Below are 26462 nucleotides of genomic sequence, written 5' to 3'. Positions count from 1 at the left end.
CGGCATTCGATTCTGTCGATCGTGAGCAGATGTACCAGATAATGAAACACTATGGTCTGCCGCAAAAAGTGATAAACATCATAAGAAACAGCTATGATGGATTCAAATGTCGAGTCAAAGCCGAAGGTGAGAAGGGACGCTTATTTGATGTCAGAACAGGCGTTAGGCAGGGTGATGTGTGGTCCCCAATCCTATTCGGCCTTGTCATCAACTACATTTTAGCTAACTCGGTGCATGGAGGATTAGACATTGGGAGATTGGTGGCTGACTTAGATTTTGCTGATGATGTTGCTCTCGTGGGGGTCTCAGACAGTGAGGTGCAAGAAAACCTACATCGAATCGAGGCCCTAGCGGAAGCCGCTGGTCTGAAGATTAATGTGGCCAAAACAAAGAATATGGGCGTAAAATGCGACAGCCCAAATGTTGTTGCAGTGCCTAGTATCCAACAGAACGTGGAGATACTCACTGGAACACATAAAGGCAAACTAGGACTCCTGGCAGAGACATCTAGCCAGTCACGACTAACCATCGGCACGGAGGTGCTGCTGGGAACGAAAAAGAAAGCGGGCTGGTTCGAAACACAAGATGGCCGGAAGCTCAGATTGAAAAGCTTAGCGGAGGCTAAGCCAGCGTTGGTAGCTTCACAACAACAATCTGCAGTAGCGGATTTAGAGTCGCTAGAAAATGAGAGTGGGTCAGCGGTGGCTGATCAAGAGTCTTTAAGATGTCAGAACTGTCAGCGGCAATTCAGTACAGTTACCGGACGCAAAGTGCACCAAACAAGATTCTGCAAAGCCGGTTTGTCAAAGAATGTCGTCGACAAGTCAAAGTTCGAGCAACTAGAGGCGAGCCTCACCTGTGACAAGTGTGAAAGGAAGTTCAAAACAGTCAATGGCCGAAAAGTTCACCAATCGAGATACTGTGGCAAACCTAAAGCAGCTGCCACACGCGTGTTTTCCTGCAAAGTACAAGATGTTATTGGAAACGAGTTTGAAAACATAGAAGCGTTCAAGTATCTCGGATCATATGTCAGCCTCAAGCATGGAGACCTCCAGGAAGTCAATTGCAAACTTGCAGAAGGTAGACAACGGTTTGCTAACTTCCAAAATCTCTGGAAGAGCAAGCAGCTCAGCGTGCACCTCAAGTGCAATTTGTACAAAGCACTCGTTTTATCAGCCGTGCTGTACAGCTCAGAGACTTGGACTCTTTCGAAATTAATGGAGAGAAAACTTGAGAGTTTCCACTGTGGTTGTCTTCGGAGAATTCTACGTGTGTCATATCCGGAGAAAGCAACGAACGAAGAAATTATGTCAAGATCACGAATGCCCCAACTATCCACGATGATCATGCTCAAACGGATAAAATGGTACGGACACATCCAGAGAATGGAACCAGGAAGATTAGCCCGCAGTGCCTTCGATTGGGACCCGCCCGATCAATACGTCCATGCTAGACGCGCGCCTGGGGGGCAACGGAAAACGTGGATGAGTCAAATCGAAGGAGACTGTGTACGAAACAAAGTATCGTTCACCAGATTGCAGGAGAAAGCAGCAACCGGGTCAAAGAATGCCTTCAACAATTTCGTCGTACAGCACTTCACAGAATAACCAAACAAATAACTCTTCTTGTTTTGTTTGTATTTGTATTTGTATTTGTATTTGTTGCCAACCGTGCCTTTATTTCATATTTGGAATTAAAGTGTTGAAACAGTAGTAGTAGTAGTAGTAGTAGTAGTAGTAGTAGTAGTAGTAGTAGTAGTAGTAGTAGTAGTAGTAGTAGTAGTAGTAGTAGTAGTAGTAGTAGTAGTAGTAGTAGTAGTAGTAGTAGTAGTAGTAGTAGTAGTAGTAGTAGTAGTAGTAGTAGTAGCTGGTTAAAACCCTTTTATTAGCCTTAAAACCCAATTCAATGAGTTCAAACACAAATGGCCCCGAGTCCCGGGTAAGGGGTGCGAAGAATCTCCCGTGGAATAATTTCAGAATTGGAACTCTCAATGTCAGGACACTGGCTCAATCAGGTTCACTGGAAAGCCTGAAAATGGACCTGAAGAAGTACAAGTTGGACGTTCTGGGAGTGCAAGAAACGAGACTGGAGGAGCAGGAAATAGATCTTGGCGACCACAAGCTCTTCCTCACTGACTCGTGGCTATCGACTGCAAAAGCGAGACAAGGAGGAGTTGGTATTGCAGTGACGAAAAGACTTGCCGGTAGCTTAATTGAGCAAGTTGCTGTTAGTGAGCGAATGGCTTATGTGAAGTTTGCAGCTCAGAGACGAGCTAACCTTGTTGTGATTGTGTGTTATGCGCCCACAAATGAAGCTGACGACTTAGCGAAAGACAATTTTTGGAATCAGTTGAGCAGCTTGGTATACAGTTTCAAACAAAGGGAGAGAGTCTGCCTCGTCGGAGACTTCAATGCGGAACCTTGTCAACAATCAGATGTCAACATGCCTTGCCGAGGCCCCTTTGGAATGGGCGAGGAGAATGATGACTCAGAAAAATTGTTGTCCTTTTGTGTCTCTCATGACCTGTTGATTGGTGGAACCTGGTTTCGAAACCGGTTAGTGCACCGGTATACATTTAACCCACCTGACCAACAGATGCGAAAGAAGATGTTAGATCATATCTTATTCGGTTCGAGGCACAGGAGTTGTTTGCACAACGTTAGGACAAGGAGGGGAAAGATCACTCTCACCGATCACGAAATGGTCATTGCCGAAGTGCGATTCAAAGTAGTGGCACATAAGCCACGCAGTCAACCGAAAGTCTGCTCTACCAAGTTGCGCGATGAAGTCACGCGTGAAGCTTTCTGCGCAGAAGTGAAACGCTATCTTGATGAGAGCGATATTGTTGAAGGCGTAGAACAATCTTGGGCAAATTTTCGAACGGCTATTAATGCAGCGGCAACAAAACTACTCATCCCCGAAAAGCGTGTGCACAAGCCCTGGATTACAGTTGAAACGCTGGCTTTGATTAGGAAACGGGCCGAGTTACAGTTGAGGAAGCATAGTAGCGCGGAGGCGCTGCTAGTGTTCTCTAACTGCTGCAATGAAGTACGAAAAGCGTTAAGATCTGACAAAAGACAGTGGCTGAAAGACAAAAGTGAAACAATACAAGATCACTCAGACAAAGGTGACCTGAAAGAAGTGTTTGGGGAGTCAAAACAGTTATGCCGGAAGTGGAGTCCTCATATAAGTAAACTAGTTTCAACCACAGGCTAGCCTCTGAAAACAAAAGAAGAAAGGTTGGAACGTTGGACCGAGCACTTTAAGCATCTGTTAAATCCAACCACGACAAGCGGCAGTTCTGTATTGAGCATAGTGGAAGCATCCGAGAGTCTTGAAATAGACCTAGGTCCAATTCGGTTTGATGAGGTTCTAAATGCCGTGCGTAAACTGAAAAACGGTAAAAGCAAGTGGACCAGACGATATTTCTGCCGAAATGCTAAAGTCGCATATTGGAATCGCTGAATGGCTTTGGGACATTGTCAACAAGTGCTGGACTGAAGAAAATCTTCCACAAGACTGGAAGTTAGCAGAAGTTGTCCCGCTATACAAAAGCAAAGGAAAAAGATCTGAGTGTGGGAACTATCGCGGAATCTCACTGCTCTCGGTACCTGGAAAAGTTTTTGCGTCAATCATCCTGAATAGATGCAAAGATGCACTTGATCAAGTGCTCAGAGAAGAACAATGCGGATTCCGAAAAAGCAGGGGCTGCACTGACCAATTGTTTGCGTTGAGGCAATTAATAGAGAAATGCATGGCCTTCCAATTGGACGTCAGTTTTTGTTTCATTGACTTCCGCGCTGCATTCGATTCGGTGGACCGCGAGATGATCTACAAGATAATGAAACATTACGGACTCCCACAAAAAGTTGTGAATGTCATCCGCAACAGTTACGAAGGCTTCAAGTGCTGCGTCAAGACAGAGGGCGAGAAGGGCCAGATGTTCGACGTAAAAACTGGTGTTCGCCAGGGTGATGTATGGTCGCCTATTCTCTTTGGCCTTGTGATAAACTATGTGTTGGCTAATTCAGTTCAAGGAGGAATCGACATTGGACGCTGTGTTGCCGATCTTGACTTCGCCGATGATGTTGCCCTATTGGGCGTCTCTGATTCCGAAGTTCAAGCAAATCTACATAGAATTGAATCTTTAGCCGAGGCTGTTGGCCTAATGATCAATGTTGGGAAGACAAAGAATATGGGTGTTAAATGCGAAAAACCCGGAGCCAGTGTACCCATTGCTCAAAGGAACGTGGAAGTTCTTACAGGAAACCGCAAAGGCCGTTTTGGGACTCTCATTGAGGCCGAAAACCAATCCCGACTACTCATTGGCAGAGATGTGCTGGTGGGCAAGAAGAAGAATGCGGGCTGGTTCGAGACACTAGCTGGTGAGAAACTGAGACTGAAGAGTTCAGCGGAGGCTGAGCTTGTGACAGTTAGCAGCGACGAGAGGTCAGTGGTTGCTGATCTAGTGTCTACGGCGAATAAAAGATCATCTGCGGTCTCTGATGACGATAGTTGTGTATGTTCAGGTTGTAAACGTCGCTTCGACACTGCAAGAGGCTGCAAAGTGCATGAAGCCAGATTCTGCAAGTCTAAGAATTCGAAGAGGGTCGAAGACAGCGCGTCAAAGTTTGTTGGGCTAGAGAAAAGCCTCACTTGTCAGAAGTGCACTAGGAAATTCGCAACTGTGAAAGGCCGACGAATTCACGAGTCACGATACTGCGGCAGAGAAAAGGCTGGAAGATCTCGCATTTTCTCCTGCAATGTCCACGATCGAGATGGATTGGAGTTCGAAAATGTAGAAGCTTTCAAGTATCTCGGTTTTTTCGTGAGCTTGCAACATGGTGACCTAAAGGAAATCAGTGTCAAGCTGGCGGAAGGGAGACAGCGATTTGCGAGCTTTCAGAAGCTTTGGAAGAGCAAACAACTTAGTATTCCCCTCAAATGCAAGTTATACAGAGCTCTCGTGTTATCAGTGGTCTTATATAGCTCTGAAACGTGGACCATGAATAAATCAACGCAACGGAAACTTGAGAGCTTTCACACCAGTTGTCTGCGAAGGATACTATGTTTTTCATATCTGGAGATGGTGACAAATGAAGAAGTACTGGCTAGATCACGTATGTCGACACTTTCTGCAATGATCATGATTAAACGGTTGAAATGGTTTGGCCATATCCTGAGGATGAATGACGATCGTCTAGCGCTCCGAGCCTTCACCTGGGAGCCGACAGAAAAATATCGATATGCTAAACGAGCTCCAGGGGGTCAACGCAAGACGTGGATGGATCAACTTGAAGAAGATTGCTCAAGGAACAACATGAGCTACATCACCTTACGACAGAAAACGAAAAGAGAGTCTAAATCCCGCTTCAACAGTTTTGTCGAACAGCATTTCCTGGATTAAATAAACCCAGATAAGCTCAAACTTATATGCATTCTATTAACTTGTTTGTACTTATTGTCATTGTTCCTTTATTTCTTTATGGAATTTAAGTGTTCAAACAGTAGTAGTAGTAGTAGTAGTAGTAGTAGTAGTAGTAGTAGTAGTAGTAGTAGTAGTAGTAGTAGTAGTAGTAGTAGTAGTAGTAGTAGTAGTAGTAGTAGTAGTAGTAGTAGTAGTAGTAGTAGTAGTAGTAGTAGTAGTAGTAGTAGTAGTAGTAGTAGTAGTAGTAGTAGTAGTAGTAGTAGTAGTAGTAGTAGTAGTAGTAGTAGTAGTAGTAGTAGTAGTAGTAGTAGTAGTAGTAGTAGTAGTAGTAGTAGTAGTAGTAGTAGTAGTAGTAGTAGTAGTAGTAGTAGTAGTAGTAGTAGTAGTAGTAGTAGTAGTAGTAGTAGTAGTAGTAGTAGTAGTAGCAGTAGTAGTATTAGTAGTAGTAGTAGTAGTAGTAGTAGTAGTATTAGTAGTAGTAGTAGTAGTAGTAGTAGTAGTAGTAGTAGTAGTAGTAGTAGTAGTAGTAGTAGTAGTAGTAGTAGTAGTAGTAGTAGTAGTAGTAGTAGTAGTAGTAGTAGTAGTAGTAGTAGTAGTAGTATTAGTAGCATTAGTAGTAGTAGTAGTAGTAGTAGTAGTAGTAGTAGTAGTAGTAGTAGTAGTAGTAGTAGTAGTAGTAGTAGTAGTAGTAGTAGTAGTAGTAGTAGTAGTGGGGGACAAAATCCAACCTCACCTCCACGTGGTGTCCCCTGGGGGTAGGTCATGTGCTGCGGCTCTACGCTCACATGGTCGAGCTAACGAGGCACTGGTCTTCTAGTTTGTGGCGCAACTAGTCGTATCTCAGCCTTCAAACACCAAAGCAATGAGTACAATCAACCATGGCCCCGAGTCCCGGGTAAGGGGTGCTAAGAATCTCCCGAGGAACCAACTCAGAATTGCAACTTTAAACGTCAGAACACTGACCCAAGCCGGATCTCTAGAGGCTTTGAAAATGGATCTGGCGCGATACAAGTTGGATATTCTGGGAGTGCAGGAGACGAGATTGCAGGAGCAAGAAATTGATCTCGGAGACCACAAGCTCTACCTGTCTGACTCGTGGTTGTCTGGTGTAAAGTCGAGACAAGGAGGAGTGGGCGTTGCTGTAAAGAAGTCATTGATAAACAGCATCGTAGAACAAGTGGCTCTAAGTGAACGTATTTGCTACGTCAAGTTCGCGGCTCAGAGGAGAGCCAATCTAGCTGTTGTTGTCTGCTACGCACCCACGAATGAAGCTAGTCTCCAAGAGAAGGATTTGTTTTGGAGTCAACTTTCAGACCTAGTTTCCAGTTTCAAACATAGGGAGCGTATTTGTGTCATCGGTGACCTCAATGCAGAGCCTGGACACCAGTTGAATGACACCATGAGCTGCAGAGGCCCGTTTGGAATGGGTGAAGAAAATGAAAACTCTGAAAAGTTGTTATCATTTTGCACTTCACACAAATTGCTCGTAGGTGGTACATGGTTCCAGCATCGACAAGTGCATCGGTACACCTTCAACCCTCCCGATCCGAGTTGTCGAAAAAAGATGCTGGATCACATTCTGTTTGCAGAGAGATACAGAGGATGTCTGACGAATGTGAGGTCCAGAAGAGGGAAAACCACAATTACCGATCACGAACTGGTCATTGCGGAAGTATCTATGAAACTTTTGTCTAAAAAGTCATGCTTCACGCCCAGAATCAGTTCTGCAAAGCTGCAAGATGAAACAACGCGTGACTTATTCACGCAGGAGGTCAAGTTACATCTTGATAAGAGCGGCGATTTCGAGAATACAGAGCAGTCTTGGGACAATTTTCGAAAAGCCCTGAACCAAGCAGCAGTGAAATGCCTCCTTCCGGACAAGCGAGTGAACAAACCTTGGATTTCTCCAGATTCTCTGGAACTTATCCGGAAACGAGCCGATCTACAGTTAAAGAAACACAGCAGCGCGGAGGCGCTGTTAGAGTTCACAAACTGCTGTAAGGAAGTCAGAAAAGCTCTACGTGCAGACAAACGGGCATGGCTTGAACGCAAAGGCCAAGAAGTGCAGAGCTTCGCGGACAGAGGCAACTTAAAGGAGGTTTTTGGGGCATCACAGCAGATTTGCCGAAACTGGAGGCCCCAGTTGACCAAATTAGTTTCAAGCACTGGCGTCAACTTACGGACGAAAGAGGAACGACTTGAACGCTGGACGGAACATTTTAGTCAACTCCTGAATCCCTCAACATTCAGTTGCAGTACGAGATTGGATCCCGAAGAAGCAGCTGAAAGCTTGCCGATTGACCTGAGCCCAATTCGATTTGAAGAAGTGCTTGAAGCTGTCCACAGGTTGAAGAATGGCAAGGCAAGTGGACCCGATAACATTTCCTGTGAGATGTTGAAAGCACACAAGGGTATTGTCGAGTGGCTCTGGGACATCATAGATAAATGTTGGTCGACGGAAGTTCTGCCCGATGACTGGAAGGTAGCAGAAATTGTCCCATTATACAAGAGTAAAGGAAAGAGGTCAGAGTGTTCGAACCACCGAGGGATCTCTCTATTGTCAGTACCAGGCAAAGTGTTCGCTTCCGTTACTCTCAATCGATGCAAAGATTCAGTGGATCGCGTCTTAAGGGAAGAGCAGTGCGGCTTCAGAAAAAGCAGAGGATGCGCCGATCAACTCTTTGTCCTGCGTCAAATAATAGAGAAATCAATGGCGTTTCAATTGGATATTAGCTTTTGTTTCATAGACTTTCGAGCGGCATTCGATTCTGTCGATCGTGAGCAGATGTACCAGATAATGAAACACTATGGTCTGCCGCAAAAAGTGATAAACATCATAAGAAACAGCTATGATGGATTCAAATGTCGAGTCAAAGCCGAAGGTGAGAAGGGACGCTTATTTGATGTCAGAACAGGCGTTAGGCAGGGTGATGTGTGGTCCCCAATCCTATTCGGCCTTGTCATCAACTACATTTTAGCTAACTCGGTGCATGGAGGATTAGACATTGGGAGATTGGTGGCTGACTTAGATTTTGCTGATGATGTTGCTCTCGTGGGGGTCTCAGACAGTGAGGTGCAAGAAAACCTACATCGAATCGAGGCCCTAGCGGAAGCCGCTGGTCTGAAGATTAATGTGGCCAAAACAAAGAATATGGGCGTAAAATGCGACAGCCCAAATGTTGTTGCAGTGCCTAGTATCCAACAGAACGTGGAGATACTCACTGGAACACATAAAGGCAAACTAGGACTCCTGGCAGAGACATCTAGCCAGTCACGACTAACCATCGGCACGGAGGTGCTGCTGGGAACGAAAAAGAAAGCGGGCTGGTTCGAAACACAAGATGGCCGGAAGCTCAGATTGAAAAGCTTAGCGGAGGCTAAGCCAGCGTTGGTAGCTTCACAACAACAATCTGCAGTAGCGGATTTAGAGTCGCTAGAAAATGAGAGTGGGTCAGCGGTGGCTGATCAAGAGTCTTTAAGATGTCAGAACTGTCAGCGGCAATTCAGTACAGTTACCGGACGCAAAGTGCACCAAACAAGATTCTGCAAAGCCGGTTTGTCAAAGAATGTCGTCGACAAGTCAAAGTTCGAGCAACTAGAGGCGAGCCTCACCTGTGACAAGTGTGAAAGGAAGTTCAAAACAGTCAATGGCCGAAAAGTTCACCAATCGAGATACTGTGGCAAACCTAAAGCAGCTGCCACACGCGTGTTTTCCTGCAAAGTACAAGATGTTATCGGAAACGAGTTTGAAAACATAGAAGCGTTCAAGTATCTCGGATCATATGTCAGCCTCAAGCATGGAGACCTCCAGGAAGTCAATTGCAAACTTGCAGAAGGTAGACAACGGTTTGCTAACTTCCAAAATCTCTGGAAGAGCAAGCAGCTCAGCGTGCACCTCAAGTGCAATTTGTACAAAGCACTCGTTTTATCAGCCGTGCTGTACAGCTCAGAGACTTGGACTCTTTCGAAATTAATGGAGAGAAAACTTGAGAGTTTCCACTGTGGTTGTCTTCGGAGAATTCTACGTGTGTCATATCTGGAGAAAGCAACGAACGATGAAATTATGTCAAGATCGCGAATGCCCCAACTATCCACGATGATCATGCTCAAACGGATAAAATGGTACGGTCACATCCAGAGAATGGAACCAGGAAGATTAGCCCGCAGTGCCTTCGATTGGGACCCGCCCGATCAATACGCCCATGCCAGACGCGCTCCTGGGGGGCAACGGAAAACGTGGATGAGTCAAATCGAAGGAGACTGTGTACGAAACAAAGTATCGTTCACCAGATTGCAGGAGAAAGCAGCAACCGGGTCAAAGAATGCCTTCAACAATTTCGTCGTACAGCACTTCACAGAATAACCAAACAAATAACTCTTCTTGTTTTGTTTGTATTTGTATTTGTATTTGTATTTGTTGCCAACCGTGCCTTTATTTCATATTTGGAATTAAAGTGTTGAAACAGTAGTAGTAGTAGTAGTAGTAGTAGTAGTAGTAGTAGTAGTAGTAGTAGTAGTAGTAGTAGTAGTAGTAGTAGTAGTAGTAGTAGTAGTGGGGGACAAAATCCAACCTCACCTCCACGTGGTGTCCCCTGGGGGTAGGTCATGTGCTGCGGCTCTACGCTCACATGGTCGAGCTAACGAGGCACTGGTCTTCTAGTTTGTGGCGCAACTAGTCGTATCTCAGCCTTCAAACACCAAAGCAATGAGTACAATCAACCATGGCCCCGAGTCCCGGGTAAGGGGTGCTAAGAATCTCCCGAGGAACCAACTCAGAATTGCAACTTTAAACGTCAGAACACTGACCCAAGCCGGATCTCTAGAGGCTTTGAAAATGGATCTGGCGCGATACAAGTTGGATATTCTGGGAGTGCAGGAGACGAGATTGCAGGAGCAAGAAATTGATCTCGGAGACCACAAGCTCTACCTGTCTGACTCGTGGTTGTCTGGTGTAAAGTCGAGACAAGGAGGAGTGGGCGTTGCTGTAAAGAAGTCATTGATAAACAGCATCGTAGAACAAGTGGCTCTAAGTGAACGTATTTGCTACATCAAGTTCGCGGCTCAGAGGAGAGCCAATCTAGCTGTTGTTGTCTGCTACGCACCTACGAATGAAGCTAGTCTCCAAGAGAAGGATTTGTTTTGGAGTCAACTTTCAGACCTAGTTTCCAGTTTCAAACATAGGGAGCGTATTTGTGTCATCGGTGACCTCAATGCAGAGCCTGGACACCAGTTGAATGACACCATGAGCTGCAGAGGCCCGTTTGGAATGGGTGAAGAAAATGAAAACTCTGAAAAGTTGTTATCATTTTGCACTTCACACAAATTGCTCGTAGGTGGCACATGGTTCCAGCATCGACAAGTGCATCGGTACACCTTCAACCCTCCCGATCCGAGTTGTCGAAAAAAGATGCTGGATCACATTCTGTTTGCAGAGAGATACAGAGGATGTCTGACGAATGTGAGGTCCAGAAGAGGGAAAACCACAATTACCGATCACGAACTGGTCATTGCGGAAGTATCTATGAAACTTCTGTCTAAAAAGTCATGCTTCACGCCCAGAATCAGTTCTGCAAAGCTGCAAGATGAAACAACGCGTGACTTATTCACGCAGGAGGTCAAGTTACATCTTGATAAGAGCGGCGATTTCGAGAATACAGAGCAGTCTTGGGACAATTTTCGAAAAGCCCTGAACCAAGCAGCAGTGAAATGCCTCCTTCCGGACAAGCGAGTGAACAAACCTTGGATTTCTCCAGATTCTCTGGAACTTATCCGGAAACGAGCCGATCTACAGTTAAAGAAACACAGCAGCGCGGAGGCGCTGTTAGAGTTCACAAACTGCTGTAAGGAAGTCAGAAAAGCTCTACGTGCAGACAAACGGGCATGGCTTGAACGCAAAGGCCAAGAAGTGCAGAGCTTCGCGGACAGAGGCAACTTAAAGGAGGTTTTTGGGGCATCACAGCAGATTTGCCGAAACTGGAGGCCCCAGTTGACCAAATTAGTTTCAAGCACTGGCGTCAACTTACGGACGAAAGAGGAACGACTTGAACGCTGGACGGAACATTTTAGTCAACTCCTGAATCCCTCAACATTCAGTTGCAGTACGAGATTGGATCCCGAAGAAGCAGCTGAAAGCTTGCCGATTGACCTGAGCCCAATTCGATTTGAAGAAGTGCTTGAAGCTGTCCGCAGGTTGAAGAATGGCAAGGCAAGTGGACCCGATAACATTTCCTGTGAGATGTTGAAAGCACACAAGGGTATTGTCGAGTGGCTCTGGGACATCATAGATAAATGTTGGTCGACGGAAGTTCTGCCCGATGACTGGAAGGTAGCAGAAATTGTCCCATTATACAAGAGTAAAGGAAAGAGGTCAGAGTGTTCGAACCACCGAGGGATCTCTCTATTTTCAGTACCAGGCAAAGTGTTCGCTTCCGTTACTCTCAATCGATGCAAAGATTCAGTGGATCGCGTCTTAAGGGAAGAGCAGTGCGGCTTCAGAAAAAGCAGAGGATGCGCCGATCAACTCTTTGCCCTGCGTCAAATAATAGAGAAATCAATGGCGTTTCAATTGGATATTAGCTTTTGTTTCATAGACTTTCTGCGGCATTCGATTCTGTCGATCGTGAGCAGATGTACCAGATAATGAAACACTATGGTCTGCCGCAAAAAGTGATAAACATCATAAGAAACAGCTATGATGGATTCAAATGTCGAGTCAAAGCCGAAGGTGAGAAGGGACGCTTATTTGATGTCAGAACAGGCGTTAGGCAGGGTGATGTGTGGTCCCCAATCCTATTCGGCCTTGTCATCAACTACATTTTAGCTAACTCGGTGCATGGAGGATTAGACATTGGGAGATTGGTGGCTGACTTAGATTTTGCTGATGATGTTGCTCTCGTGGGGGTCTCAGACAGTGAGGTGCAAGAAAACCTACATCGAATCGAGGCCCTAGCGGAAGCCGCTGGTCTGAAGATTAATGTGGCCAAAACAAAGAATATGGGCGTAAAATGCGACAGCCCAAATGTTGTTGCAGTGCCTAGTATCCAACAGAACGTGGAGATACTCACTGGAACACATAAAGGCAAACTAGGACTCCTGGCAGAGACATCTAGCCAGTCACGACTAACCATCGGCACGGAGGTGCTGCTGGGAACGAAAAAGAAAGCGGGCTGGTTCGAAACACAAGATGGCCGGAAGCTCAGATTGAAAAGCTTAGCGGAGGCTAAGCCAGCGTTGGTAGCTTCACAACAACAATCTGCAGTAGCTGATTTAGAGTCGCTAGAAAATGAGAGTGGGTCAGCGGTGGCTGATCAAGAGTCTTTAAGATGTCAGAACTGTCAGCGGCAATTCAGTACAGTTACCGGACGCAAAGTGCACCAAACAAGATTCTGCAAAGCCGGTTTGTCAAAGAATGTCGTCGACAAGTCAAAGTTCGAGCAACTAGAGGCGAGCCTCACCTGTGACAAGTGTGAAAGGAAGTTCAAAACAGTCAATGGCCGAAAAGTTCACCAATCGAGATACTGTGGCAAACCTAAAGCAGCTGCCACACGCGTGTTTTCCTGCAAAGTACAAGATGTTATCGGAAACGAGTTTGAAAACATAGAAGCGTTCAAGTATCTCGGATCATATGTCAGCCTCAAGCATGGAGACCTCCAGGAAGTCAATTGCAAACTTGCAGAAGGTAGACAACGGTTTGCTAACTTCCAAAATCTCTGGAAGAGCAAGCAGCTCAGCGTGCACCTCAAGTGCAATTTGTACAAAGCACTCGTTTTATCAGCCGTGCTGTACAGCTCAGAGACTTGGACTCTTTCGAAATTAATGGAGAGAAAACTTGAGAGTTTCCACTGTGGTTGTCTTCGGAGAATTCTACGTGTGTCATATCTGGAGAAAGCAACGAACGATGAAATTATGTCAAGATCGCGAATGCCCCAACTATCCACGATGATCATGCTCAAACGGATAAAATGGTACGGTCACATCCAGAGAATGGAACCAGGAAGATTAGCCCGCAGTGCCTTCGATTGGGACCCGCCCGATCAATACGCCCATGCCAGACGCGCTCCTGGGGGGCAACGGAAAACGTGGATGAGTCAAATCGAAGGAGACTGTGTACGAAACAAAGTATCGTTCACCAGATTGCAGGAGAAAGCAGCAACCGGGTCAAAGAATGCCTTCAACAATTTCGTCGTACAGCACTTCACAGAATAACCAAACAAATAACTCTTCTTGTTTTGTTTGTATTTGTATTTGTATTTGTATTTGTTGCCAACCGTGCCTTTATTTCATATTTGGAATTAAAGTGTTGAAACAGTAGTAGTAGTAGTAGTAGTAGTAGTAGTAGTAGTAGTAGTAGTAGTAGTAGTAGTAGTAGTAGTAGTATCGCGTCTTAAGGGAAGAGCAGTGCTGCTTCAGAAAAAGCAGAGGATGCGCCGATCAACTCTTTGCCCTGCGTCAAATAATAGAGAAATCAATGGCGTTTCAATTGGATATTAGCTTTTGTTTCATAGACTTTCGAGCGGCATTAGATTCTGTCGATCGTGAGCAGATGTACCAGATAATGAAACACTATGGTCTTCCGCAAAAAGTGATAAACATCATAAGAAAGAGCTATGATGGATTCAAATGTCGAGTCAAAGCCGAAGGTGAGAAAGGACGCTTATTTGATGTCAGAACGGGCGTTAGGCAGGGTGATGTGTGGTCCCCAATCCTATTCGGCCTTGTCATCAACTACATTTTGGCTAACTCGGTGCATGGAGGATTAGACATTGGGAGATTGGTGGCTGACTTAGATTTTGCTGATGATGTTGCTCTCGTGGGGGTCTCAGACAGTGAGGTGCAAGAAAACCTACATCGAATCGAGGCCCTTGCGGAAGCCGCTGGTCTGAAGATTAATGTGGCCAAAACAAAGAATATGGGCGTAAAATGCGACAGCCCAAATGTTGTTGCAGTGCCTAGTATCCAACAGAACGTGGAGATACTCACTGGAACACATAAAGGCAAACTAGGACTCCTGGCAGAGACATCTAGCCAGTCACGACTAACCATCAGCACGGAGGTGCTGCTGGGAACGAAAAAGAAAGCGGGCTGGTTCGAAACACAAGATGGCCGGAAGCTAAGATTGAAAAGCTTAGCGGTGGCTAAGCCAGCGTTGGTAGCTTCACAACAACAATCTGCGGTAGCAGATTCAGAGTCGCTAGAAAATGAGAGTCGGTCAGTGGTGGCTGACCAAGAGTCTTTAAGATGTCAGAATTGTCAGCGGCAATTCAGTACAGTTACCGGACGCAAAGTGCACCAAACAAGATTCTGCAAAGCCGGTTTGTCAAAGAATGTCGTCGACAAGTCAAAGTTCGAGCAACTAGAGGCGAGCCTTACCTGTGACAAGTGTGAAAGAAAGTTCAAAACAGTCAATGGCCGAAAAGTTCACCAATCGAGATACTGTGGCAAACCTAAAGCAGTTGCCACACGCGTGTTTTCCTGCAAAGTACAAGATGTTCTCGGAAACGAGTTTGAAAACATAGAAGCGTTCAAGTATCTCGGATCATATGTCAGCCTCAAGCATGGAGACCTGCAGGAAGTCAATTGCAAACTTGCAGAAGGTAGACAACGGTTTGCTAACTTCCAAAATCTCTGGAAGAGCAAGCAGCTCAGCGTGCACCTCAAGTGCAATTTGTACAAAGCACTCGTTTTATCAGCCGTGCTGTACAGCTCAGAGACTTGGACTCTTTTGAAATTAATGGAGAGAAAACTTGAGAGTTTCCACTGTGGTTGTATTCGGAGAATTCTACGTGTGTCATATCTGGAGAAAGCAACGAACGAAGAAATTATGTCAAGATCACGAATGCCCCAACTATCCACGATGATCATGCTCAAACGGATAAAATGGTACGGACACATCCAGAGAATGGAACCAGGAAGATTAGCCCGCAGTGCCTTCGATTGGGACCCGCCCGATCAATACGTCCATGCTAGACGCGCGCCTGGGGGGCAACGGAAAACGTGGATGAGTCAAATCGAAGGAGACTGTGTACGAAACAAAGTATCGTTCACCAGATTGCAGGAGAAAGCAGCAACCGGGTCAAAGAATGCCTTCAACAATTTCGTCGTACAGCACTTCACAGAATAACCAAACAAATAACTCTTCTTGTTTTGTTTGTATTTGTTGCCAACCGTGCCTTTATTTCATATTTGGAATTAAAGTGTTGAAACAGTAGTAGTAGTAGTAATAGTAGTAGTAGTAGTAGTAGTAGTAGTAGTAGTAGTAGTAGTAGTAGTAGTAGTAGTAGTAGTAGTAGTAGTAGTAGTAGTAGTAGTAGTAGTAGTAGTAGTAGTAGTAGTAGTAGTAGTAGTAGTAGTAGTAGTAGTAGTAGTAGTAGTAGTAGTAGTAGTAGTAGTAGTCGTAGTAGTAGTAGTAGTAGTAGTAGTAGTAGTAGTAGTAGTAGTAGTAGTAGTAGTAGTAGTAGTAGTAGTAGTAGTAGTAGTAGTAGTAGTAGTAGTAGTAGTAGTAGTAGTAGTAGTAGTAGTAGTAGTAGTAGTAGGGGACAAAATCCAACCTCACCTCCACGTGGTGTCCCCTGGGGGTAGGTCATGTGCTGCGGCTCTCCGCTCACATGGTCGAGCTAATGAGGCACTGGTCTTCTAGTTTGTGGCGCAACTAGTCGTATCTCAGCCTTCAAACACCAAAGCAATGAGTACATTCAACCATGGCCCCGAGTCCCGGGTAAGGGGTGCTAAGAATCTCCCGAGGAACCAACTCAGAATTGCAACTTTAAACGTCAGAACACTGAACCAAGCCGGATCTCTAGAGGCTTTGAAAATGGATCTGGCGCAATACAAGTTGGATATTCTGGGAGTGCAGGAGACGAGATTGCAGGAGCAAGAAATTGATCTCGGAGACCACAAGCTCTACCTGTCTGACTCGTGGTTGTCTGGTGTAAAGTCGAGACAAGGAGGAGTGGGCGTTGCTGTAAAGAAGTCATTGATAAACAGCATCGTAGAACAAGTGGCTCTAAGTGAACGTATTTGCTACGTCAAGTTCGCGGCTCGGAGGAGAGCCAATCTAGCTGTTGTTGTCTGCTACGCACCTACGAATGAAGCTAGTCTCCAAGAGAAGGATTTGTTTTGGAGTCAACTTTCAGACCTAGTTTCCAGCTTCAAACATAGGGAGCGTATTTGTGTCATCGGTGACCTCAATGCAGAGCCTGGACACCAGTTGAATGACACCATGAGCTGCAGAGGCCCGTTTGGAATGGGTGAAGAAAATGAAAACTCGGAAAAGTTGTTATCATTTTGCACTTCACACAAATTGCTCGTAGGTGGTACATGGTTCCAGCATCGACAAGTGCATCGGTACACCTACAACCCTCCCAATCCGAGTTGTCGAAAGAAGATGCTGGATCACATTCTGTTTGCAGAGAGATACAGAGGATGTCTGACGAATGTGAGGACCAGAAGAGGGAAAACCACAATTACCGATCATGAACTGGTCATTGCGGAAGTATCTATGAAACTTTTGTCTAAAAAGCCATGTTTCACGCCCAGAATTAGTTCTGCAAAGCTGCAAGATGAAACAACGCGTGATTTATTCACGCAGGAGGTCAAGTTACATCTGGATAAGAGCGGCGATTTCGAGAATACAGAGCAGTCTTGGAACAATTTTCGAAAAGCCCTGAACCAAGCAGCAGTGAAATGCCTCCTTCCGGACAAGCGAGTGAACAAACCTTGGATTTCTCCAGATTCTCTGGAACTTATCCGGAAACGAGCTGATCTACAGTTGAAGAAACACAGCAGCGCGGTGGCGTTGTTAGAGTTCACAAACTGCTGTAAGGAAGTCAGAAAAGCTCTACGTGCAGACAAACGGGCATGGCTTGAACGCAAAGGCCAAGAAGTGCAGAGCTTTGCGGACAGAGGCAACTTGAAGGAGGTTTTTGGGGCATCACAGCAGATTTGCCGAAACTGGAGTCCCCAGTTGACCAAATTAGTTTCAAGCACTGGCGTCAACTTACGGACGAAAGAGGAACGACTTGAACGCTGGACGGAACATTTTAGTCAACTCCTGAATCCCTCAACATCCAGTTGCAGTACAAGATTGGATCCCGAAGAAGCAGTTGAAAGCTTGTCGATTGACCTGAGCCCAATTCGATTTGAAGAAGTGCTTGAAGCTGTCCGCAGGTTGAAGAATGGCAAGGCAAGTGGACCCGATAACATTTCCTGTGAGATGTTGAAAGCACACAAGGGTATTGTCAAGTGGCTCTGGGACATCATAGATAAGTGTTGGTCGACGGAAGTTCTGCCCGATGACTGGCTGACCAAGAGTCATTAAGATGTCAGAATTGTCAGCGGCAATTCAGTACAGTTACCGGACGCAAAGTGCACCAAACAAGATTCTGCAAAGCCGGTTTGTCAAAGAATGTCGTCGATAAGTCAAAGTTCGAGCAACTAGAGGCGAGCCTTACCTGTGACAAGTGTGAAAGAAAGTTCAAAACAGTCAATGGCCGAAAATTTCACCAATCGAGATACTGTGACAAACCTAAAGCAGTTGCCACACGCGTGTTTTCCTGCAAAGTACAAGATGTTCTCGAAAACGAGTTTGAAAACATAGAAGCGTTCAAGTATCTCGGATCATATGTCAGCCTCAAGCATGGAGACCTGCAGGAAGTCAATTGCAAACTTGCAGAAGGTAGACAACGGTTTGCTATCTTCCAAAATCTCTGGAAGAGCAAGCAGCTCAGCGTGCACCTCAAGTGCAATTTGTACAAAGCACTCGTTTTATCAGCCGTGCTGTACAGCTCAGAGACTTGGACTCTTTCGAAATTAATGGAGAGAAAACTTGAGAGTTTCCACTGTGGTTGTCTTTGGAGAATTCTACGTGTGTCATATCTGGAGAAAGCAACGAACGAAGAAATTATGTCAAGATCACGAATGCCCCAACTATCCACAATGATCATGCTCAAACGGATAAAATGGTACGGACACATCCAGAGAATGGAACCAGGAAGATTAGCCCGCAGTGCCTTCGATTGGAACCCGCCCGATCAATACGTCCATGCTAGACGCGCTCCTGGGGGGCAACGGAAAACGTGGATGAGTCAAATCGAAGGAGACTGTGTACGAAACAAAGTATCGTTCACCAGATTGCAGGAGAAAGCAGCAACCGGGTCAAAGAATGCCTTCAACAATTTCGTCGTACAGCACTTCACAGAATAACCAAACAAATAACTCTTCTTGTTTTGTTTATATTTGTTGCCAACCGTGCCTTTATTTCATATTTGGAATTAAAGTGTTGAAACAGTAGCAGCAGTAGTAGTAGTAGTAGTAGTAGTAGTAGTAGTAGTAGTAGTAGTAGTAGTAGTAGTAGTAGTAGTAGTAGTAGTAGTAGTAGTAGTAGTAGTAGTAGTAGTAGTAGTAGTAGTAGTAGTATTAGTAGTAGTAGTAGTAGTAGTAGTAGTAGTAGTAGTAGTAGTAGTAGTAGTAGTAGTTGTTTGTATTTGTTGCCAACCGTGCCTTTATTTCATATTTGGAATTAAAGTGTTGAAACAGTAGTAGTAGTAGTAGTAGTAGTAGTAGTAGTAGTAGTAGTAGTAGTAGTAGTAGTAGTAGTAGTGGTAGTAGTGGGGGGCAAAATCCAACCTCCCCTCCCCGCGTTGTCCCCTGGGGTAAGTGGTGCAGCAGCTGCCCGTAGGGCAGATGCATAGTACCACCGAGCTAACGAGGCAAGGGTCCTCTAGTTGGTGGCGCGACTAGTTGTATATTAGCCTTATAACCCAATGCATTGAGTTCAAACACAAATGGCCCCGAGTCCCGGGTAAGGGGTGCGAAGAATCTCCCGTGGAATAGAAATCTCAGAATTGGAACCCTCATGCGTCAATCATCCTGAATAGATGCAAAGATGCACTTGATCAAGTGCTCAGAGAAGAACAATGCGGATTCCGAAAAAGCAGGGGCTGCACTGACCAATTGTTTGCGTTGAGGCAAATACTAGAGAAATGCATGGCCTTCCAATTGGACGTCAGTTTTTGTTTCATTGACTTCCGCGCTGCATTCGATTCGGTGGACCGCGAGATGATGTACAAGATAATGAAACATTACGGGCTCCCACAAAAAGTTGTGGATGTCATCCGCAACAGTTACGAAGGCTTCAAGTGCTGCGTCAAGGCAGAGGGCGAGAAGGGCCAGATGTTCGACGTAAAAACTGGTGTTCGCCAGGGTGATGTATGGTCGCCTATTCTCTTTGGCCTTGTGATAAACCATGTGTTGGCTAATTCAGTTCAAGGAGGAATCGACATTGGACGCTGTGTTGCTGATCTTGACTTCGCCGATGATGTTGCCCTATTGGGCGTCTCTGATTCCGAAGTTCAAGCAAATCTACATAGAATTGAATCTTCAAACGAGGCTGTTGGCCTAATGATCAATGTTGGGAAGACAAAGAATATGGGTGTTAAATGCGAACCCGGAGCCAGTGTACCCATTGCTCAAAGGAACGTGGAAGTTCTTACAGGAAACCGCAAAGGCCGTTTTGGGACTCTCATTGAGGCCGAAAACCAATTCGGAAGACTACTCATTGGCAGAGAGGTGCTGGTGGGCAAGAAGAAGAATGCGGGCTGGTTCGAGACACTAGCTGGTGAGAAACTGAGACTGAAACGTTCAGCGGAGGCTGAGCTTGTGACAGTTAGCAGCGAAGAGAGGTCAGTGGTTGCTGATCTAGTGTCTACGGCGAATAACAGATCATCTGCGGTCTCTGATGACAATAGTTGTGTATGTTCAGGTTGTAAACGTCGCTTCGACACTGCAAGAGGCTGCAAAGTGCATGAAGCCAGACTCTGCAAGTCTAAGAATTCGAAGAGGGTCGAAGACAGCGCGTCAAAGTTTGTTGGGCTAGAGAAAAGCCTCACTTGTCAGAAGTGCACTAGGAAATTCGCAACTGTGAAAGGCCGACGAATTCACGAGCCACGATACTGCGGCAGAGAAAAGGCTGGAAGATCTCGCATTTTCTCCTGCAATGTCCACGATCGAGATGGAGTGGAGTTTGAAAATGTAGAAGCTTTCAAGTATCTCGGTTCTTTCGTGAGCTTGCAACATGGTGACCTAAAGGAAATCAGTGCTAAGCTGGCGGAAGGGAGACAGCGATTTGCGAGCTTTCAGAAGCTTTGGAAGAGCAAACAACTTAGTATTCCTCTCAAATGCAAGTTATATAGAGCTCTCGTGTTATCAGTGGTCTTATATAGCTCTGAAACGTGGACCATGAATAAATCAACGCAACGGAAACTTGAGAGCTTTCACACCAGTTGTCTGCGAAGGATACTATGTTTTTCATATCTGGAGAGGGTGACAAATGAAGAAGTACTGGCTAGATCACGTATGTCGACACTTTCTGCAATGATCATGATTAAACGGTTGAAATGGTTTGGCCATATCCTGAGGATGAATGACGATCGTCTAGCGCTCCGAGCCTTCACCTGGGAGCCGACAGAAAAATATCGATATGCTAAACGAGCTCCAGGGGGTCAACGCAAGACGTGGATGGATCAACTTGAAGAAGATTGCTCAAGGAACAACATGAGCTACATCACCTTACGACAGAAAACGAAAAGAGAGTCTAAATCCCGCTTCAACAGTTTTGTCGAACAGCATTTCCTGGATTAAATAAACCCAGATAAGCTCATACTTATATGCATTCTATTAACTTGTTTGTACTTATTGTCATTGTTCCTTTATTTCTTTATGGAATTTAAGTGTTCAAACAGTAGTAGTAGTAGTAGTAGTAGTAGTAGTAGTAGTAGTAGTAGTAGTAGTAGTAGTAGTAGTAGTAGTAGTAGTAGTAGTAGTAGTAGTAGTAGTAGTAGTAGTAGTAGTAGTAGTAGTAGTAGTAGTAGTAGTAGTAGTAGTAGTAGTAGTAGTAGTAGTAGTAGTAGTAGTAGTAGTAGTAGTAGTAGTAGTATTAGTAGTAGTAGTAGTAGTAGTAGTAGTAGTAGTAGTAGTAGTAGTAGTAGTAGTAGTAGTAGTAGTAGTAGTAGTAGTAGTAGCAGTAGTAGTAGTAGTAGTAGTAGTAGTAGTAGTAGTAGTAGTAGTAGTAGTAGTAGTAGTAGTAGTAGTAGTAGTAGTAGTAGTAGTAGAAGTAGTAGTAGTAGTAGTAGTAGTAGTAGTAGTAGTAGTAGTAGTAGTAGTAGTAGTAGTAGTAGTAGTAGTGGTAGTGGGAGGTCGTGGTAGTGTCGACAGTCCAATCGATAATTGGAGTATGAATCGAAATTCCGGGAAATTGTGCGAAATTGTGCGAAATGGCACGAACAATCAGAAATTGTTCGACAGTGATTGGACAAACCAGACAGTGCGAGACTGTGCGACGGTGAGTCAATAGACCAGACAATAAACAGAATTATTTCTGATGTCTCCCCGCATTGAGAAAAACCGACAAAAAACGACGTACGGAGCGTCGGTTTCTGTCGGTTTTTGTCGGTTTCATCAGTTTTGCTTGTAAGATGCGTCGATTTTTGAAAGTTTTCGTCGGTTTTTGTCGGTTTAAGGATACCGACCAGCCACACAATTTGTCCCATTCCCCCACACGCTTCCCGCGTATGGGGAAACCGGCCAAATCTTATGTCTAATCGGTATCCTTAGACATAAGATTTGGCCACTAGTCCACTAGTCTTTTTTCTATTATAAACATCAAAAAAAAATGTGTAGAGATGACTACTTAATAATAAACCCCTATTAACATCGCTCAAATTTTATATATTTTAACATGCTCTTTAAATCTATTAATAGCATGACCGAATCTATATCTATGAAGATAGATACATAAACTACATCTTGCATTTTTGAATCTAAAGAAAAAAATATGTTTATTAATCCAGCACATACTACAAGTTAGATATAAACCCGGATCATTATAATTTTTTTTCAAATGTTCAATATAAATTTTAGTTTGACTATATCTTTGCATATCATCAATGTTCTAGTTCTTCACAATCATTACAACATTCTCTCCAGGGTCTATTTTCACACACTTCACATTTTGTTTTTTTAATAAATTTTCCCTAATAAAATACACAATATCTCACTCATCAAACAATAATGTACCAAGTGCAAACTTCTGTGATGTCTTTATTTATTCTTCGAAACAAACAAAGAGTTATAGAAACACCAATCTTACGATCCCAAAGAAAAAGATCTATCAGAGAAAGTGTTTCATTCTGATGAAGATGAGGACTTAACCACTACCAGGTCTAAAATTGAAGAGAGAATTTATTTTTCAGATGTAGGATTTTTATAAGTCGAACCTAAAACAAAAGATAATACTAAAAATATTAATAAAACTATTACTGTAGAAAAACCCAATACTAAAACTGATAATAAAATTTATACTAGAATTAAGTATGAATGTGAAGAATGCAATGAAATATTTAGAATTAAAGTAGCTCTAACCACTCACTCATATAGTAAAAGTTGCATGTATCTAGAGAACAGAGAAGACTTTGATATAAACTCTAGCCAGAAAATGAGAGAGTTTTATATTACTGATAAAGCTGGAAATTAAATTGAAGATATAGATGAAACAATTATTAGTTCTTTAGGAGAAATTGAAAAATGTTATCAACTATGAAAAGTAAAGAGTTTTGATTATATGATCACAGCTGAATATGAGTACAGGAAGAGAACAAAAGAAAAAGTTAAAATCACAAAAATATTCTTCAACACGGACCAAATTATTAATAAGGCTTTTTATGATTACAACGACTTCAAATATTGCCTAGGTTTCGAAAAAGAAATATATGAAGGCTATGGCTATGACTTTGAGTGTCTTGGATTGAGAATCAACTAAAACAAGTATTGGTAGCTATATAGATGTTCCACCTGATGTAAAAAATTCTAAATCAATATCAAGTAAACGCAATTTCAATCATAAATGAACATAAATGTCTACAACTTTTTTTTTGCTTGGCTACAACCTGTAATGATCAAGCAACACGCGAGAAAAAATATGTTAAAAATCTAGTTGTACCACGACTACAAAATGAAGAAGATTTTGCTTATATAATAAAAATTCAGAAATTTTATAATATTAACATATGGCTAAATACACCTTTGGCTGAGGGTTAATTAGAATTATTTAAACCAGTCGATGTTTTTGAAAGGATGTAAAAATATTGGTTTGGGGAAATGGGCTCACAGAACACTGTGCTCCAATTAAAACCAAAAGAGCCTTGTTCGATCGACCAAATAAAAATAACTTTATATACTATTACTGTGATAGTTGCGCATATTGGTTTGATTCACAAATTAATAACGACAAACATGTTTGAAGCCACTCATTTAAGCCCGAGATTGTTTGTCCTAAGAAAAAACATATTACTTTCATAAATGAGAACAAAAGCCAAGAAAAAATAAATACTATAACTGCTGATATTGAAAGTTGTTTTTTCAACGTCACTAGTAACAGTAATAAGTACGTAATAGCTGATCTTATACCAATAGTGTAGGTTATATGTTTAACAGTAATTTGAAATACTACTTTCCTCTTGATTGTCTCAAATGATTTCCTACTGATCTACTAACCATTGAAACTGAGAGTAACATCAGGTACAGCAAACAAATGATATTAACAGATAAAGATAAATTTTACCATGAAGCCAATAACACTTGACATAAATTTGGTAAAACATTTGTTAATAAAGTAAGAGGTCACTGTCATGAAAACGGTAAACAGAGAGGACCAGCATGTAAAAAATTTAATCTAAGATACAAAAAATAAAACTTTATTTCTGTTTTATTCCAAATGATAATGGCTATGACTTTAAACTACTATTTAGTGAGCTCTTTAAACAGAATAATGACAAAAGCAAACTTGGTAATATACGATTAGCCGACGGTAAAACTAAGATGTTTGGCATTGGTTGTCTTAAATTCGTTGATTCTTTGATAGTTTTAAATTCTTAGCTATGCCTCTGGATCAAATGGCAAAGATATACGGGTGTAAAACTAAACCCTTATATCCATATGGATAATTTGGTTTAGACTCTTGGTGAGCCACGACAAAGTCGTATGGTAGTGGCACTACGAACGGTATTAATGCTACCTACAAAGAAGTTATAGGTAATCTAAAAATAGGAGACTTCAAATCCTCTCTCCTTAATAAATTACCAACACAAGAAGAAGTAGTAATCTTCAATAAAGATCACAGACATAGAACTGGTAGAGATCTACCCATAGAGTATTTGCAAAAAGATGTGGAAATATTAGTCTATTGCATGAAGAAGTATGTTACTCTAAGTTTAAAAGAGTTCAGTCTCAATCCTTTACACTATGTAAGTTTCCCAGGTTATAGTTTTGATTGTTGGTTAATGTCAAGCGGTGTTACATTAGATATATTACAAGATAAACGAATTATAGCTGATTTTATCGAACAAAAGAGAGGTGGTAGATGTGGTATAAGATGATGGATATATGAACAGTAATGAAAGTAACAGGTCCGTCTGGTACATAGACGCAATTAACCTATAATGTTATGCAATGGTGTAAAAGCTACCTTATAAGGACTTTGAGTTCTGTAGCACATCTTTGGATGAAATTCTAAATACTCCCGATGATAGTGATATTTGTTATTCTATAGTTTGTGATATTGATTACAATGACATCTGTAAAGATTAGAACAGAGCAAATTGCATTAATGCCAAAACAAAAGAAAGATAAATGATAATGATTTAGGCTATAGAGAAAAAGAGAATGGTAGAGCAAGAACAGGGAAATTAATCCTAGACCAAAACAACTAAACAGAATATATGGTTCAATATAGAATGTTAAAGTTTTATCTTAAGTGGGAATAAAAGTAACAAAAATACATAGTAATTAAAATTAAACAACATTATATATGTGGAGATTTTATTCAAAAACAAAAAAAACAAAAGAGTAACAGCTGAAACTGAAGCAGAAAAGGATGTAAGGAAATTAATGAACAACTCGCTATATGCAGCATGTGCATGAACCAAATGTGCATGAATCCTTCAAAGTAAGTTCTTACACTATGAAGAAACAATAATTATAAGTATAAGTAAACCAACATTTAAGACTATAACTAGATACAAAAATTATAGCCAAATTAATTATATAAAGAAAAAAATAAAATTTGATTCACCAGTGCATGTTACATGTATGATGTATTCTATAACATCCTTCAACCATCCCTCAAAGATCTACAATTCCATTATATGGACACTGACAGTTTTCTACTAAGTTTTACTGAAGATAATGTTGACAGAGAACACATGCACTTAAGTGATCTCGAAACGCCAATCATATCTAAAAATAATTTCCCAGGTAAATTCAAACATGAATTAATAAGAGTCTATCACCTAAAACATATAGCTCTAAAGATTACCACAATAAAACTAAAAAGAATTAAAGATTTGTAACAATGCTAAATATGAGAAGTTTTATAATGCACTAATGTATAACACGGAGAAAACCGTTTATGAATGTAGAATACAAAAAACTGGTGATATCATGACAACAACAAAAACAAGTAAGATTAGTCTAAACACATTTCATGATAAAAGATTTTATGTAACTAATATTAAAAGCTATCCTCATGATGAGAATTTATATCTGTTCAAACAGATCTAGTAAATAAAATTGAGAAGGCTTCTGTAGAGCTAATAATCAAAAAAGATTTAGAGCCAGACAAACACAAAAATCCGCGAAGCGGCAGCACTGTTGATGGAGAAACACGGTCAAAGACCTACTTATTAACAACTAATGTTAATGAGCTAACTTTTAATGATGATAAAAAGTTAATCATTGCTGATATTACACTATATAATGACTTGTCTGCCAAGCAGTTGGGGTACAAAGGACTTCGTTCCTTCGCTGATTATAATATTTATTATTATAAAAAATGACTAAGCTAGATAAATTTATAGAAATAAACAATCTAGAAAAACAAAACAGAAGAAATAGATCAGAAGATAAATAAAAACAACAAGAATAATATGGTTAAATAAGAACAATTTGATCCCTGACTAAAACTGTAAACGCTAATTGTGAAAAA

This window comes from Convolutriloba macropyga, chromosome 11, assembly GCF_964194025.1.
Source record: "Convolutriloba macropyga chromosome 11, txConMacr16.3, whole genome shotgun sequence".
Taxonomy (NCBI): domain Eukaryota; kingdom Metazoa; phylum Xenacoelomorpha; order Acoela; family Convolutidae; genus Convolutriloba; species Convolutriloba macropyga.
The sequence above is the reverse complement of the archived record's forward strand: the minus strand, read 5'-3'. Positions refer to the sequence as shown.